We start from the raw sequence: 15,410 nt of genomic DNA on the forward strand, positions 1-15,410 counted from the left end.
GTTATCCTGGCCATCACGTTCTCTACGTCCCTGAGCCATTGAGAACCTCTGGTCATGGTTGCCGAGAGCCTGACATGACAGGGATGATCAGTGTCGTAGAGCTGAGACAGCATAGGTTGATGTTCAAATGGCTCTGAGCACTATGGGAGTTAACGTCTGAGGTCATCAGTCCCCTAGAACTTAGAACTACTTAAACCTAACTAACCTAAGGACATCACACACATCCATGCCCGAGGGAGGATGGGAACCTGCGCCCGTAGCGGTCGCGCGGTTCCAGACTGACGCGCCTAGAACCGCTCGGCCACATTGGCCGGCTATAGGTTGATGTACCCGTATCTGATATCCTAGCCCAGTTCGATTCAGTGCCTAGTTGGGTTACAACCATAACTGCTACAGAGTTGGCAGCTCTGTATACTGAATTTCGCAATCCGTACACCAGCAAATCACCTACAAATTTAATAACGTGTTCTCCGTGGTCTACACGACAAGAGGTAAAATTTCGTTATTTGGTATCGCTCATGGTGATGCAGTCTTGATGGTCAGCAGGGTATGTGCTCGGAACGTTCGTGCACACTGCTGGCGGCGTTTGAAGACGGAACTCCCAGCACCGTCTCCGTCCGGCCGTGGAATTAATCAGCGCTTAAAGGCTGCGGCGGCCCGTCTGGTGGTGCGGCGGGCAGCGGCTCGGAATGCCGGCCGAGGTGACTGCCCGGCCGCCATTCATTGGCGCTATCTGCCGGGGGATCTGGCCCGAGGCACGCGCGCCGCGCCGGACCTGCGTCGTTACCGGGGCGGTCGTAATGAACGTCCAGGGCCGGTGTCCACCCACCAGGCATGTGCGCGCGCGCCGGCCGCTCCGGACAGTGTTTGTTTGTCTTAATGAGTTGCGCTTAGACGCCGGCGTGTGTCTCTGTCCTCAAGCCGTGTCGACTGTCGCCGACAGCCTTCCGGTCGTTCTGTCGTAAGTGGGCTATCCCAGATAACGTTTCTGATTTGTAGCTGGAGCTTGAGGGATGACCTTCGTACTGGAAGTTCCCATTCGGATGAAAATTCTAATCCATATGAGGTTTTGCAGACCGAAAATGACCGCAACAAAAATTGGCATGGATACCACAGACACTGATGTTGCGAATGTCGGCTCCTTCGTCTATTTAATAAAGTTGTAGTATATCGAGTATCGGACCAATTTGTAACTGCGTTCAGGAATTCCCATCAGACAGGAATCCACACACAATTCCTAACGGAACGGAATGGACAAATATGAGGGTAATTACGGTAGTACAACAAGGGAGTGTTTTAATATCTACAGGGTTTAACAAAAATGTACGCCAAAAATTGTAAGACACATTTCTCATGCGTAGTTGAAGTTATGTTCTGTGAAAATGGTTCTACTTTGAGTCTTCGGGTCGATTCCACAATGCCACGTCTTGTGGCTTACAAAACACTCGTTTGACCTATACTTGAGTATTGCTCATCAGTGTGGGATTCGTACCAGGTCAGGTTGACAGAGGAGATAGAGAAGATCCAAAGAAGAGCGGCGCGTTTCGTCACAGGGTTATTCGGTAAGCGTGATAGCGTTACGGAGATGAATCTTCCCGGCAAGTGCTCTAACAACTGAGCAACCCAAGCACGACTCACGACCCGTCCTCACAGCTTTACTTCTGCCAGTACCTCGTCTCCTACTTTACAAACTTTACAGAAGCTCTCCTGCGAACCTTAAAGAACTAGCACTCATGAAAGAAAGGATTTTGCCGAGACATGGCTTAGCCACAGCCTGGGGGATGTTTCCAGAATGAGATTTTCACTTTGTAGTGGGGTGTGCGCTGATATGAAACTTCCAGGCAGATTAAAAGTTGGTAGAGTACTTGCCCGCGAAAGGCAAAGGTCCCGAGTTCGAGTCTCGGTCCGGCACACAGTTTTAATCTGCCAGGAAGTTTCATATCAGCGCACACTCCGCTGCAGAGTGAAAATTTCATTCTCGTTACGGAGATGTTTAGCAAACTCAAGTGGCAGACTCTGCAAGAGAGGCGCTCTGCATCGCGGTGTAGCTTGCTGTCCAGGTTTCCAGAGGGTGCGTTTCTGGATGAGGTATCGAATATGTTGCTTCCCCCTACTTATACCTCCCGAGTAGATCACGAATGTAAAATTAGAGAGATTCGAGCGCGCACGGAGGCTTTCCGGCAGTCGTTCTTCCCGCGAACCATACGTGACTGGAACAGGAAAGGGAGGCAGTGACAGTGGCACGTAGTGTACCCTCCACCACACTCCGTTGGGTGGCTTGCGGAGTATAAATGTAGATGCAGATACGCCCTGTTTCCGTGTTACAACTCGTTTTCTCCAAGTCATTAACCATGGGTAAAAAATACGAACATATCGCACCAGTTTACCACTCGCAACTCCTCCTCACAGATGTTCAGTATGCCCTCCGTGGGCATTGACACTTGCATCAACCCGCCGTCCTAGTGAATCTCGAATGCGTTCATATATACTGGAGTATTGCGCACGGTTTCGTAGCCTTCCACAGTACGGGCACAGAGACTCTGATCATCTTGTACTTGGGTTCCATACATAAGAACTTTCAAGTACTCCCACAAATAAAAAGTCCATTGGCTTTAGGTCCGGAGAGCGTGAAGACCGGTCAATTGGTTCATCTCTACCTATCCGTCTGTCACCGAATCTGTTATTTAGAAGTCGACGGATATTAACACTAAATCAAGGTGCCCCATCGTGCATGAAGTAGATGTTTTGTCGCACAGCTAAAGACACATCTGCTAACAGATCGGGTAGAACATTTTCGGCGAACTTATGGTAAGTTTGTCCATTGATCCTGGGTGGAAGGAAGTCAGCCCTACCAAACAGTCACCAACAAACAGTTTCGTCCCAAACACTGACAGAAAGTCTCTGCTCATGACTTGCTTCATCAGTTACGTGAGGATTGACATCTGCCTATAAATGCCGACTGTGAAAATTTACCATCTGATGTGGTTGAAACGACGCGTCATCTGTGAACAACACTGTTGCATTTAAATTAGGGTTGACACTTTGTTGAATAAACCATTCGCAGAAGAGTACACGTCCATGAAAATCAGCGGCTGGTAGTGCCTGCAAATGGTAAGGATACAGCTGATCCTCGTGCAACACTCACCAGTCAGTCACATAGTCTACATTCAGTATTGCAGCTGCCTGTCTTGTACTGACACTGGGTTCATCGTCAACTGCACGAAGAGCTGTCTGCTCCCGTTGCGGTAACTCGTCCTTCTAGGCCTCTTCCGGCCGCGAGTATCAGGCGTAAATGCCCCATGTTCCCTAGGATGACGATCAATAGTTTCAAACGTTTTCCTGTTGGGGCACTTGGAAATCTCTCGCGGTACAAACTATGAGCGCGAGCGCCATTACCATCAGCTAATCCTTACATCAAACGGGCAACTGCCATCTTTCCATTTGTGTACACTGCCATTGCACGAGCTAAGTCTGTGATTAACTCTACGTTGTTACCGGTGTGCTTGCAACGGACGTACTGGTCGCTGGGACAGTTGATCTTACTGCAAACAAGCAATGACGTACATCACATGGCAACAGGTACATGTAAAACAAAACGCTGACGGTGCACGACGTGACCGAGTGCATGTTCACCATGATTCTAACGTTCTGTTCTTGTGTGTTTCACATGAGTAATGAGTTGGATGAGTTGGAGAGAATGAACTGCAACATGGATACATAGCGTTTCCAGACCTATGTTCATATACTTTATTCGTCTATGTGAGAGGAATGTGTCATGCAATGTGTCATGCAATTTGTGCCGTACATTTTCGTTACACACTGTTTATGCAGGGTGAGTCAAAAAGGACTTTACAGCTTTGGAATGATACAGAAATTTCTTGAGATAACTTACAGACACGGTAGATCTGCCATTCTGTAGCAAGCCACCTCAAGTTTGATTCACGTAGTGCTTAGTGCATTAGTACCCTTTCTGCTACAAGTGCCGGCGTAGTGCATAGTTAAAATGGCGTCATGTCACGGACTGCGCGGCCCCTCCCGCCGGAGGTTCGAGTCCTTCCTCGGGCATGGTTGTGTGTGTTGTTCTTAGCATAAGTTAGTTTAAGTAGTGTGTACGTCTAGGGACCGATGACCTAAGCAGTTTGGTCCCTTAGGAATTCACACACAAGTTAAAATGGCTGTTTTCATTTGTGCTAATATTTATATTAAGAAACAAAACAAAGTTGAAAATGTAACTAACCGAAACTGTTTGAAATAAAAGGAAAAGAAACTATGGTCTCTGGCTGCCTCAGGACAGCTTGACGTTTACCTACGAATTCCAACTGTTCATCGGCAATTCTCGAGTATGTACATACTCATGTTGGTGGCAACTGCATTTCCTTTTTGTGCCTGTTTAAATAGTTCTTCTAAATTACGTTTTGGTCATACCTACCATCCTTCTGCTTCCCGAGCGGGAAGGCGTGCCGGTCCCCGGCACGAATGCGCCCGGCGGATTAGTGTCGAGGTCCGGTGTGCCGACCAGCCTGTGGATTGTTTTTAAGGCGGTTTTCCCTCTACCTCGAGGAATGCAGGTTGGTTTCCCTTATTCCGCCTCAGTTACACTGTGTCGGTGATTGCGCAAGCATCGTTTCCACGTATGTGGACACCACAATGACTCTACCACGCAAACATTTTAAACATTTTGGGTTACCGTCCTCTGGTATGAGATGTTCCCCGGGGGGGGGGGGGGGGGACACTGGAGGCCGAACCGCATAATAACCGTGGGTTCTATGTGGCGCGGCGGTGGGTTGGTGGATTGCTGTGGTCTGTTGTGGGGTTGTGAACCACTGAGGGCTACGGCGGGACGAAGCCTTTTTTAGGTCCCTGGTTTAACAATACAATACCATCCTTTACCATAGTAGTAACACTTCTTTTTATTCTTCTACCTTGCTCTGCTTGAGAGGTAGCCAGTTTTAGTGCAGACAGATGTGCTCTTTATTAACATTAACTTTTCACCTGGAACTTTTTTTTCATATGATTCATCGTTTTCTGGATGTTTACTTGTTTCAAGACAAAACACAGGCCCTGTATATTAACTACCGTATCACTGTCAGTATCAGCCTGCATTAACTTTATGGTGTGCCGTGTCCGCTGCAGTGTACAGCTGTTGTATGTCACTTCTTTGGCGTTTTCAGTTAGTGCTGAGGCTGCAGATGTACGCAGTTCATAGCAGTGGGTACTCCCTAGTGCGTTGTGGCCTACGTGTTTATGCAGCCTCAGGACTGACTGAAAACGCCAGTGTAGTGACCGTTAACTGCTGTGCTGGGCAATGCGCTCCACAGGGTTAACACTTTGATTATGTGATAAAAGTAACCTGTGGAAGCAAATTGCATTTCATCTCTGTACATTCGATCGATTCCGCAGTACCGGTATGAGCCGGCCGCGGTGGCCGTGCGGTTCTGGCGCTGCAGTCCGGAACCGCGAGGCTGCTACGGTCGCAGGTTCGAATCCTGCCTCGGGCATGGGTGTGCGTGGTGTCCTTAGGTTAGTTAGGTTTAAGTAGTTCTAAGTTCTAGGGGACTTATGACCTAAGATGTTGAGTCCCATAGTGCTCAGAGCCATTTGAACCATTTGAAGTACCGGTATGCCGGGAGGACTATAGAGAAGACAAATGGAAAAGTCATATACTTCACAAGACCTATTGTCCTCTCCCCCCTCCCCTGTACGCCACCTCTCCCTTTCCGTATTGTTAGAAGGTTAACTCTTGTTGATTGTATGTTCATTAGAAATAATGCATCTGCTCAGTTGGAGAAGTGTGGGATATGAAACTCGTGGCCTCTTCGAATCAGTGATCGCGGTATTAACCTCACATGAGCTGGAGAAACAAATCAAAACGTAAGCTTTGCTGTACGGATCATGATTTGAAACCCGCTTGCCCTGAATACGGATCTGCATTGCCGACCTCACTCCGCCCCTAATGGATAATAATAGTGGCTTTAACTTTTAATAAAAGAAAAAAACGTTCAAGAATGTGAAATGGGGCAAAGTTTCCGAAATTCTGAGAAAGATAGGAGTAAGATATAGGGAAAGGCAGGTAATGTACGTACGTCCAGAACCAAGGACGTAGTGCTCGGATTAAAAGACAAGGATGCAGCAGTTCGCCCCTACTGTTCAGTGTGTACAGGGAAGAAGCAACGATAGAAACAAAAGAAAGGTTCATAGGCGCGATTAAAATTCATTGTGAAACGACATTAATGATATGATTCGCTGAGGACATTGCTATCTTCGTTGAAAGTGGAGAGCTACAGGGTCTGTTGAATGCAGTGAACAATGTAACAAGTATAGAATATGGATTGAAAGTAAATTGAAGAAAGACGAAAGTATTGAAAAGCAGCGGAACTGAAAGTAGCGAGAAACCTAACATTGAAGAGTGGCATCGCGAAATAGACGAAGTTGAGGAATTCTGCCACGTTGAAAGCAACATAAACCATGACGAACGAAGCAAGGAGGACGTAAAAGTCTGACTAGTGCTGGCAAAGAGGGCATTCCTGGTCGAGTGAAGTCTTTTGGTATCAAACATAGGTCTTAATTTGAGGAAGAAATTTCTGGGAATGTACGTTCGGAGCACAACACTGTATGGTAGTGAATTATGGTCAGTGGGAAAATGGGAACAGAAGAGATTCGAAGCGTTTCTGCAGAAGAATGTTGAAAATTAGGTGGACTGATAAGGATAGAGGAGGTTCTCCATAGAATCGGTGAGGAAAGGAACATACGGAAAACACTGACAAGAAAAAGGGGCAGAATGATGGGACATACGTCAAGACATCAGGAAATAATCTGCGTGGTATTAGTGGGAGCTGCAGAGGGCAAAATCTGTAGAGGAAGACAGAGACTGCAATGCATCCAGCAAATAATTGAGGACGTAGGCTGCAAGTGCTACTCTGAGATGAAGAGGTTGGCACAGGAGAGGAATTTGTGGCGGGTCGCATAAAACCTGTCAGAATACTGAAGACTCGAAAAAAATTAAGGCTGACGTGTAACGCAAATAAACGAAAACTGGAGTTCTTACACTGTACGTTGGCTTTTAACCGCAAAGTAATAATTATTTCGAATATACGCAAATTACCCTCGGACATTCGAAACCGCACAGACGTCTCCTTGCCAAGTATTAAAGAAGGAAACGAGAATGTGAAGACAGGTACTACGACGCTGATCTTGAGAAGTCGTGTAAACCGCATTCGTGTTGGCCCTTACTCCAGACCGACGGTTGTCAAAGACTTAGCTGACTAGGTAGTTTGATTCGAATGGCCAAATGGCAATGTATTCATATGTCTGAATAATTAGCTGCCGGACTACCTGACGTCATCTGTGTCGACGACCGGTCCGCCGAATCCGACGCTGCAAGTTGCGCCCACTCCTCTGAGCTCATTGGCCTCGCTATGTATCTGTGGCTGGCGGCTGGTGTTCTCGGCATCTGAGAGTTCGCCGTCCCCATTCGCCTCACCTTTTTTTTCTCTCTCTCTCTCTTTCTTTCCTCGTTCTCTCCTCCTCGCCTCCATATATCGCTTTCTTTTCGGCGTCACGCTGCCACCACCACATCTTTTTGTTGTTGATGCTCGTGGTGTTATTGTTATTCGAGTGTTGTCTGCCCGCGTGGAAGAGATTTGTATCAGCCAATGCCGACCAGAGCTGCGCTGACTGGCGAACGGCTTGCCGCCCCCGGAACTACCGTCTCTCCTTCCCACCGAACACTCCACCCCCCCCCCCCCCCCCCCGTTCTACCCCTTCTCCCGCGCACGCCACGCTGCTGCGCTCGTGTGTGATCTCGTTTCGAACAGGCGGAGCTGTTCGTTTTGTCGAGATGATGATCTCACTCCCCCGCACCCGACCGCCCTGTCGTGCACCTTTTAAGAACGCTCTGTTGTGGGTCGTAGTCGTTAATACGTTGCTGAACCGGCTTTCTTTTAGCTCGCGCCGCCTTCGGAGAAAGCCACCAAAACGCTTAATAGTCCTTTGTGTTTGCTTCGAGCCAGCGCGGTCCAGCTGGCGCGCATGCGTGTTCGCTGCTGGGGATCTGTTCACTGCCGACTACGAACGTTTCCCGTGAGCATTATCTGCAAATAATGGATGCCATCTCACCTGCATTTCGTTTCTCCCCTATTACGGACATTTTATGGTTCAGATATTGCAAGAACCTCCCGACCGTTCTTTCCGTTACGCTTCATGCAGCCTCTGTGAGAACTTTGGGGCTCTTAAGTCCCGGTAATGAAAGTTTCTTCCACAATGGGGATTCAGGACCAGGACGATGGCGGATTCAATAATATTACGTTATTAATAACTGTGGTGCAGCTAGTTTTTGTTACTCGGTATATGAATATTGCCAGCAAATGCGGTAGTATTAAGTTTTGTTTATTTTCAGTATTATCGAACAAATTACGCACCTGGATCCTACCCACGTAGTGTGGAAAATGTAGTACGTTGGCCTCTATGGGTCTCGTATTAGGGAAAATTTACACACACTTGCATCGACGTGTAAAATACGTAAAGGTTGCCGTGGAGGTGCAGAATGCTATTCTTCGACTTACTGGCAAATAGCTGCTGCCATTTCTGTAGAATCGTAGACGTGCTGTGAAATGGGGATGGCAAGTTCAGGAAAGATAAGTGTCTGAACACCGCGCAAGTGCGGAAAAAGTAAATAACAGGAAAAGCAACACATAAATAGTAAGCAAATAAATGTACCAAGAGAAATAACTATATTGCTTCTAGAGAGGAAAAACAAATATTAGTTCAGATCTTTGTACCTGTTTACCACACACCTATAATTTCAACTGATACTGAGAGAAATAAATGCGCATGTATGTCCAGACATTAATGATACATAATGTATCACAAAACAGATTTTTCCTGAAGTGTCAAATTGAGCATGTGTTTGAAATGAACGAAATTATACAGTAGTACAAATTAATGTGACTGAAACTTCTCCGAAGCACTTCATTCTGAAAGCATTGCCGACGTACTGGTTGTTTCGACATCGTAACGTAATTGGCAGGACTCAGTCATCTTGAGTTGTGACTTTAGCATCCACGTTTGTGACTATTGCAATGCCATCTATCACTAAGCAAAAAAAAGTGGTCCAACTAAAACATTCATATTTCTTTACGTACTACACGAATATGTAATAAAAATGGGTGTTCGTATTTTAAAAAACGCAGTTGATATCGGTTTGACTTACGGCAGCGCCATCTAGCGGGCCAACCATAGCGCCATCTGGTTCCCCCCTTCAAGCTAGACAAGTTTCGTTCTTTGTAGTTTTTTCGTTTGACGCTTATTGCATAAGATATTTGGTCCAGTCACGATTAATGGACCACCCTGTATAGGATGGGGTAGTGTTAGTGACAGTTCGGGGCCGGGTGCTCTTCCTGACGCCACCATTCCCTCCGGGACGGAATTTGTGAACTCCATCTGACTGTGCGTATAGTGAATCTCGTGTTCAGGTGTGGGAGGCGGGACGTAGGTGACAGCCCGGTATGCGCCTAGTTGGATGTGGGAAAACGCCTAAAAGCCACGTACATGTTGGCCGGCTCACCAGCCTTGTCGTCAAAACGCCAGGCGGATTCGATCCGGGACTGGCTCGCCTCCCTGTATCCCGAAAGTAGAGCATTAAGGCGCTCGTCTGTCCTGGCGGTTTCGCACAATCTCACGGTGTCCGATGTTGCTTATTATTAAGTTTTTGTGGGGTTAATAACGGGACCAGTTTCTGTGCCTACCCTTGTAACAACGTAGGATGAACCGCGACGCCATGTAACAGCAGTAACTCCAAATTTGCTCGCATTAAGTGCGGGACAAGGTTGACTACCACACATTGAACAGTTACAAGACGTAATTGAAAACTGTGAAACGTAACTGCAAAAACTACACTGAATTATTATGTACAGCCATATAAAAGATATATCATTGTAAAATGAGTTTCTGTTCGTTCATGTAGATGATACACTCTCGTGAAATGGGTGTACTTCGGCGAAACGCTGCACCACGAAATAGCTTTTCGTAAAGTATCGGTTTAGGCATATCTCCGAAGTGGATCACGTTGTATGGTATTCGGAGACAGTCTGTTCGAAACTTTTCCGAAGCAACTCGTTCTGGGAGCCTTGTCGCTTTTATCAGTTGCTTCGGACTCATTACTTGCAGCAGTAGAATTGAGACTTTATGTCTGAGGACGATAACACAAATACGTCGAACTTCGTTAGTATCAGCTACCACCTAGTAATGATGCGCATGACAGTGCCAGAAAATGCAACTCTAACATACGTAAAACTCGACCGAACTAAGTGTCGCAGAGGGAAGACCCCGGTGCACGAAAGAACTTGGTTTGAAATCCCCGTCCGGCCACCCATATTTAGATTTTCTGTGGTTTCCCTGAATAGCGTAAGACAAATATCTGGCCCTGATCCTTCGAAAACGACGCAGCCGATTTCCTCCCGTACCCTTCTCAATGTCAGCCTGTGTTCCGTATCTTGTCCTCGAAGGGTTGTTAATCCCTAATCCCGCTTCCTTCTTAAGACGGGTAGTTTTCTCAAGACAAAGGATTCAAGCCAGACGACTTTGCTGCTCAGGTGGTTATTTTACACAACCAGAGTTCAAGTATCTCAACTGAGAAAATAAAAATTGTAGGTGTCGATACAATTATCACGATCACTGCATGAGGGTTATGGTTTTAGGTCCTTCCAACAAAGATCTGTTTCGTTAAAACTTCGCTGCACAATCATTAAAGTGCGAAGATACCTTATGTCAGTGGAAACAGTGTTAAATACGTACTACACTACTGGCTATTAACATTGCTACACCACGAAGATGTCGTGCTACAGACGCGAAATTTGACCAACAGGAAGAAGTTGCTGTGATATGCAAATGATTAGCTTTTCAGAGCATTCACACAAGGCTGGCGCCGGTGGTGACACCTACAACGTGCTGACATGAAGAAAGTTTCCAACCGATTTCTCATACACAAACAGCAGCTGACCGGCTTCAGTCTGGAACCGCGTGACCGCTACAGTCGCAGGTTCGAATCCTGCCTGGGCCATGGATGTGTGTGATGTCCTTACGTTAGTTAGGTTTAAGTACTTCTAAGTTCTAGGGGACTGATGACCTCAGTTGTGAAGTCCCATAGTGCTCAGAGCCATTTGAACCATTTGACCAGTGTTGCCTGGTGAAAAGTTGTTGTGATGTCTCGTGGAATCGGTGGGTTCTGGAGGGTAATACGGAACGCCGTGCTGGATCCCAACGGCCTCGTATCACTAGCAGTCGAGATGACAGGCATCTTATCCGCATGGCTGTAACGGATCGTGCAGCCATGTTTCGATCCCTGAATCAACAGATGGGGACGTTTGCAAGACAACAACCATCTGCACGAACAGTTCGACGACGTTTGCAGCAGCATGGACTATCAGCTCGGAGACCATGGCTGGTGTTACTCTTGACGCTGTATCACAAACAGGAGAGCCTTCGATGGTGTACTCAACGACGAACCTGGGTGTACGAATGGCAAAACGTCATTTTTTCGGATGAATCCAAGTTCTGTTTACAGCATGATGATAGTCGCATCCGTGTTTGGTGACATCGAGGTGAACGCACATTGGAAGCGTGTATTCGTCGTCGCCATACTGGCGTATCACCCGGCGTGATGATATGGGGTGCCATTGGTTATACGTCTCGGTCACCTCTTTTTCGCATTGACGACACTTTGAACAGTGGATGTTACATAAGGATGTCAGTTCTCCTTTTTCAGACTGCAGTAGCCTTGTCTATCTAGGTTGTGTATTATCTCTACTCGTAGAAGGAACTCGAACGAGGATGTAGAGGCCAGTAAGGAAATGTTCACAGGCCAGTTGCGGATGTCCTGAAAGCAGCAGTTATTTCGCAAGTACGTGATACAGGACCTTCCCGGAAGTTTTAGTGAAGGTCGTTCAATCTCACGGTAGCGGAAGCAGAAAACCTAGTTAGGAAACTCGAAAATCTCCTTAGTGTTTATTTACAAGTCTTATGCTTTCATTGCGCTTCGTGCTTGCCCTCCCAATCCCTTCCGTACTAGCTGGTAACACAAAAAACTCTGTCATACTTATGAAGAGGAAAAATGTTGCTGTCAGAGCGAATATGCTCTTCCTTAAAAGACTCTGACAGAAAAGTGTGGAACAAACTGCCTCATTCCGCCTTCCTCACCAAAAATTTTGGCATGCGAAAATAGTCGCGCGCTTTCAACATAGAACGTTCTAAATCCGTTTACTCAGTCTTTCTTTGTAGTTAAGCCTTCATACTGAGCATCTCCCTCTCAATGCCACTGTCTTCTGCTGTCTCCTTTCTCTGCCATTGATTCACAGTATATCACATTGCCAATGTCTCCTCTCTCACTTACACTGTCTCCTTGTGTCTTGCTTTCCCACAGCCACAGTCTCCACTATTCTGTGCAAACCAACTGATTTTTTCGCTTATACCCACTTGTTTCAAATTTCGGTCCAAATGCGCCAAATGTCATTATCGTTCATTTGTTTCGTCGTTGATGTAAATGTCAGAGGAGTCGGATGTGCCGGAGTCTCATGAAGCAAACGCCGGAAAGTGCTTCCTTCAGTTCAGGAATCAAGTTGAAGTCACAAGGAGTTATGTCCGGGGATCACACAGCACTTCCCAGCTCCATCGATCGGAAAAATCAGTAACGCTCGAGCAGTGTCCTTCAAAATGATTGGCGATTCCTCAAAGTCTCGCCGCTCGTTTCTCTAAGTTGGTTGCAGGCTGTGCTCCAGAAATGAACTTTGTTTTGTATAACTTGTAAATAAAAAGTTGTCACTATTAAAGTCCCAACACTGTTTGTTTTTCGAACATGTCGCGATTTCCGAGGAAGGATCCACTCGCACACCGTACTCCCGTAAAACTCGATGCGATTTCAAAACTCGATAGTAGTCGAATGTTCTAGAGAAGTACACGACGCTTCGACGTCATTTCCGTTTAATGCTGCGTTCACAGTGGCACCGACAGTGGTCTTCAGCCGCCGTGGCCGTAGATCGCCCGATAACATCGGCCGACTGCTTGCTCACGGTGCGTCCGTTCTCCTTCATCAGTTTTTGGCGGAGTCAAGGAGGCTAGCTCAGGTTATGTTAAAATCTGTTCTATGCATGAAGTAGGTTAGATTTTAACCTCCAAGGATGTGATGGATACCGTGATGACTGTGTGCTTGGGGGCGAGTACTGCAAAGCGGCTATTAAGAAGGTGCCGAATGTATGTAAATGAGCTATACCTGTGGCGAAAAGAACGTGGCGAGTATTATACTCTCTGGTCTCAGTTACTGGAATTACCAGGCAAATTTTACGAATATACACTGAAGTGCCAAAGAAGCTGGTATAGGCATCCGTATTCAAATACGTAATAATGCAGAACGTAAACAGGCAAGATACGGCGCTGAGGTCGGCAACGCCAATATAAGACAACAAGTGTCTGGCGCAGTTGTTAGATCGATTACTGCTGCTACAATGGCAGATTATCAAGATTTAAGCGAGTGTGAACGTGGTGTTATAGTCGGCGCACAAGCGATGGGACACAGCATCTCCGAGATAGTACGATAAGCTATCACATCCCTACTATTAAATCTCTCAAGTCCGGGAACCTTTTTAACACATTGAGCGCTAGTGTCAGCCACGAATCAAAAGGCGCACATTGAGAACCAGGGGCTCAAGGAGGCAACAGTTTTGTCAACATAAGTAATCATTTTGTCGAAAAGGTGTCAGTATACCGTGCATATCAGGAATCTGGTAAAACATCAAATATCAGGCATCGCTGCGACCGGAAAAAGATCCTGTAACAATGGGAACAACGACGACTGAAGAGAGTCGTTCAACGTGACTCAGGTGCAACCCTTCCGCAAATTGCTGCTTATTTCAATGCTCGGCCATCAACAATTGTCAGCGTGCGAACCATTCAGCGAAATATCATCAATAAGGGCTTTCGGGGAGCCGAAGGCCCATTCATGTACCTTTGATGACCGCACGACACAAACGTTTACAACTCGCCTGGGTCCTTCAGTACTGGCATTGGACGGTTGATGACTGGAAACATGTTGCCTGGTCGGACGCGTCTCGTTTCAAATTGTATCGAACGGATGGACGTGTACAGGTATGGAGATAACTTCATGAAGCCATGGAACCTGCATGTTCAAATGGCTTTGAGCACTATGGGACTTAACGTCTGAGGTCATCAGTCCTCTAGAACTCAGAACTACTTAAACCTAACTAACCTAAGGACATCACACACATCCACGCCCGAGGCAGGACTCGAACCTGCGACCGTAGCAGTCGCACGGTTCCAGACTGAAGCGCCTAGAATCGCTCCGTCACACTGGCGAACCTGTTCAAGCTGGTGAAGGCTCTGTAATGGTGTAAGGCGCGTGCAGTTGGAGTGATACGGGACCCGTGATACGTCTAGATATGACTCTGACTGGTGACACGTACGTAACCATCGTATCTGATCACCTGCATCTATTCGTGTCCATTGTGCATTCAAATGGATTTAGGCAACTCCAGCAGGACAATGCGACACCCTACGCGTCCAGAATTGCTCCAGGAAAACTCTTCTGAGTTTAAACACTTCCGCTGGCCACCAATCTTCCAAGACATGAACATTATTGAGCAAATCGGGGATGCCCTGTGACGTGCTGTTCAGAAGAAATCTCCACCCCTTCGTATTCTTACGGATTTATGGACTGTCCTGCAGGAGTCATGGTGTCAATTCCATGCAGGACTACGTCAGACATTAGTCGAGTCCATGCCACGTTGTGTTGCGGCACTTCTGCGTGCTCGTGGGGGCCTACACGATATTTGACAGGTGTACTAATTTCTTTGGCTCTTCAGTATATAAAGCCTGGGCTATCAAAAGAAGATGAACAAATTTTCTCTCTTCCATACCAGGATCCGATCACAAGAGCCGACAGTTGAAGGTCACATACTATTTTCACTGCCATAAGTGACATGCACACATTAACTTGTCTCGCTGTAGAGGGGCGGTGGCAGAGGTTTTTTTTTTTTTAAAAAACCTGCTGTACTGTTACACATATATTAGTGAAAATAAGCTGCATACCAGTGGATACATCGCAGCCACTCCCTAGCAACTAAACGAAGGATCATTTTTCTTTAAATTAGATAGTTTCCAGCATATGTAATGTTTGGGCATTTTCTGCGTTGTAGTTTAAAACATTGGTACTAGTTACCTGTAACGTACTGTCAACCTGCAACAAAATATGTGTTGCCAAAATCATTAAGACAAGCCTATAAAATTTGCCATCATACGCATATAATCAAAATATATATAGGAAAACAGGATGTTGATGAGCGAAGTAGCGTCAGAAAGAAATAATTAAGAAGTTCTTCAGTTTATCTTTTGTATCACTGCTTGCC

General features: G+C 46.5%; 1 protein-coding gene across 1 annotated transcript in view; it reads left to right on the forward strand.

Annotated features, from left to right (window-relative positions):
• The window catches only part of LOC124788749 (tRNA dimethylallyltransferase-like), a 501,805-nt gene that overhangs the window by 204,186 nt on the left and 282,209 nt on the right, over positions 1–15,410 (forward strand). The gene's annotated exons all lie outside the window — the stretch shown is intronic.

Source organism: Schistocerca piceifrons, chromosome 3, assembly GCF_021461385.2.
Source record: "Schistocerca piceifrons isolate TAMUIC-IGC-003096 chromosome 3, iqSchPice1.1, whole genome shotgun sequence".
Taxonomy (NCBI): Eukaryota; Metazoa; Arthropoda; class Insecta; order Orthoptera; family Acrididae; genus Schistocerca; species Schistocerca piceifrons.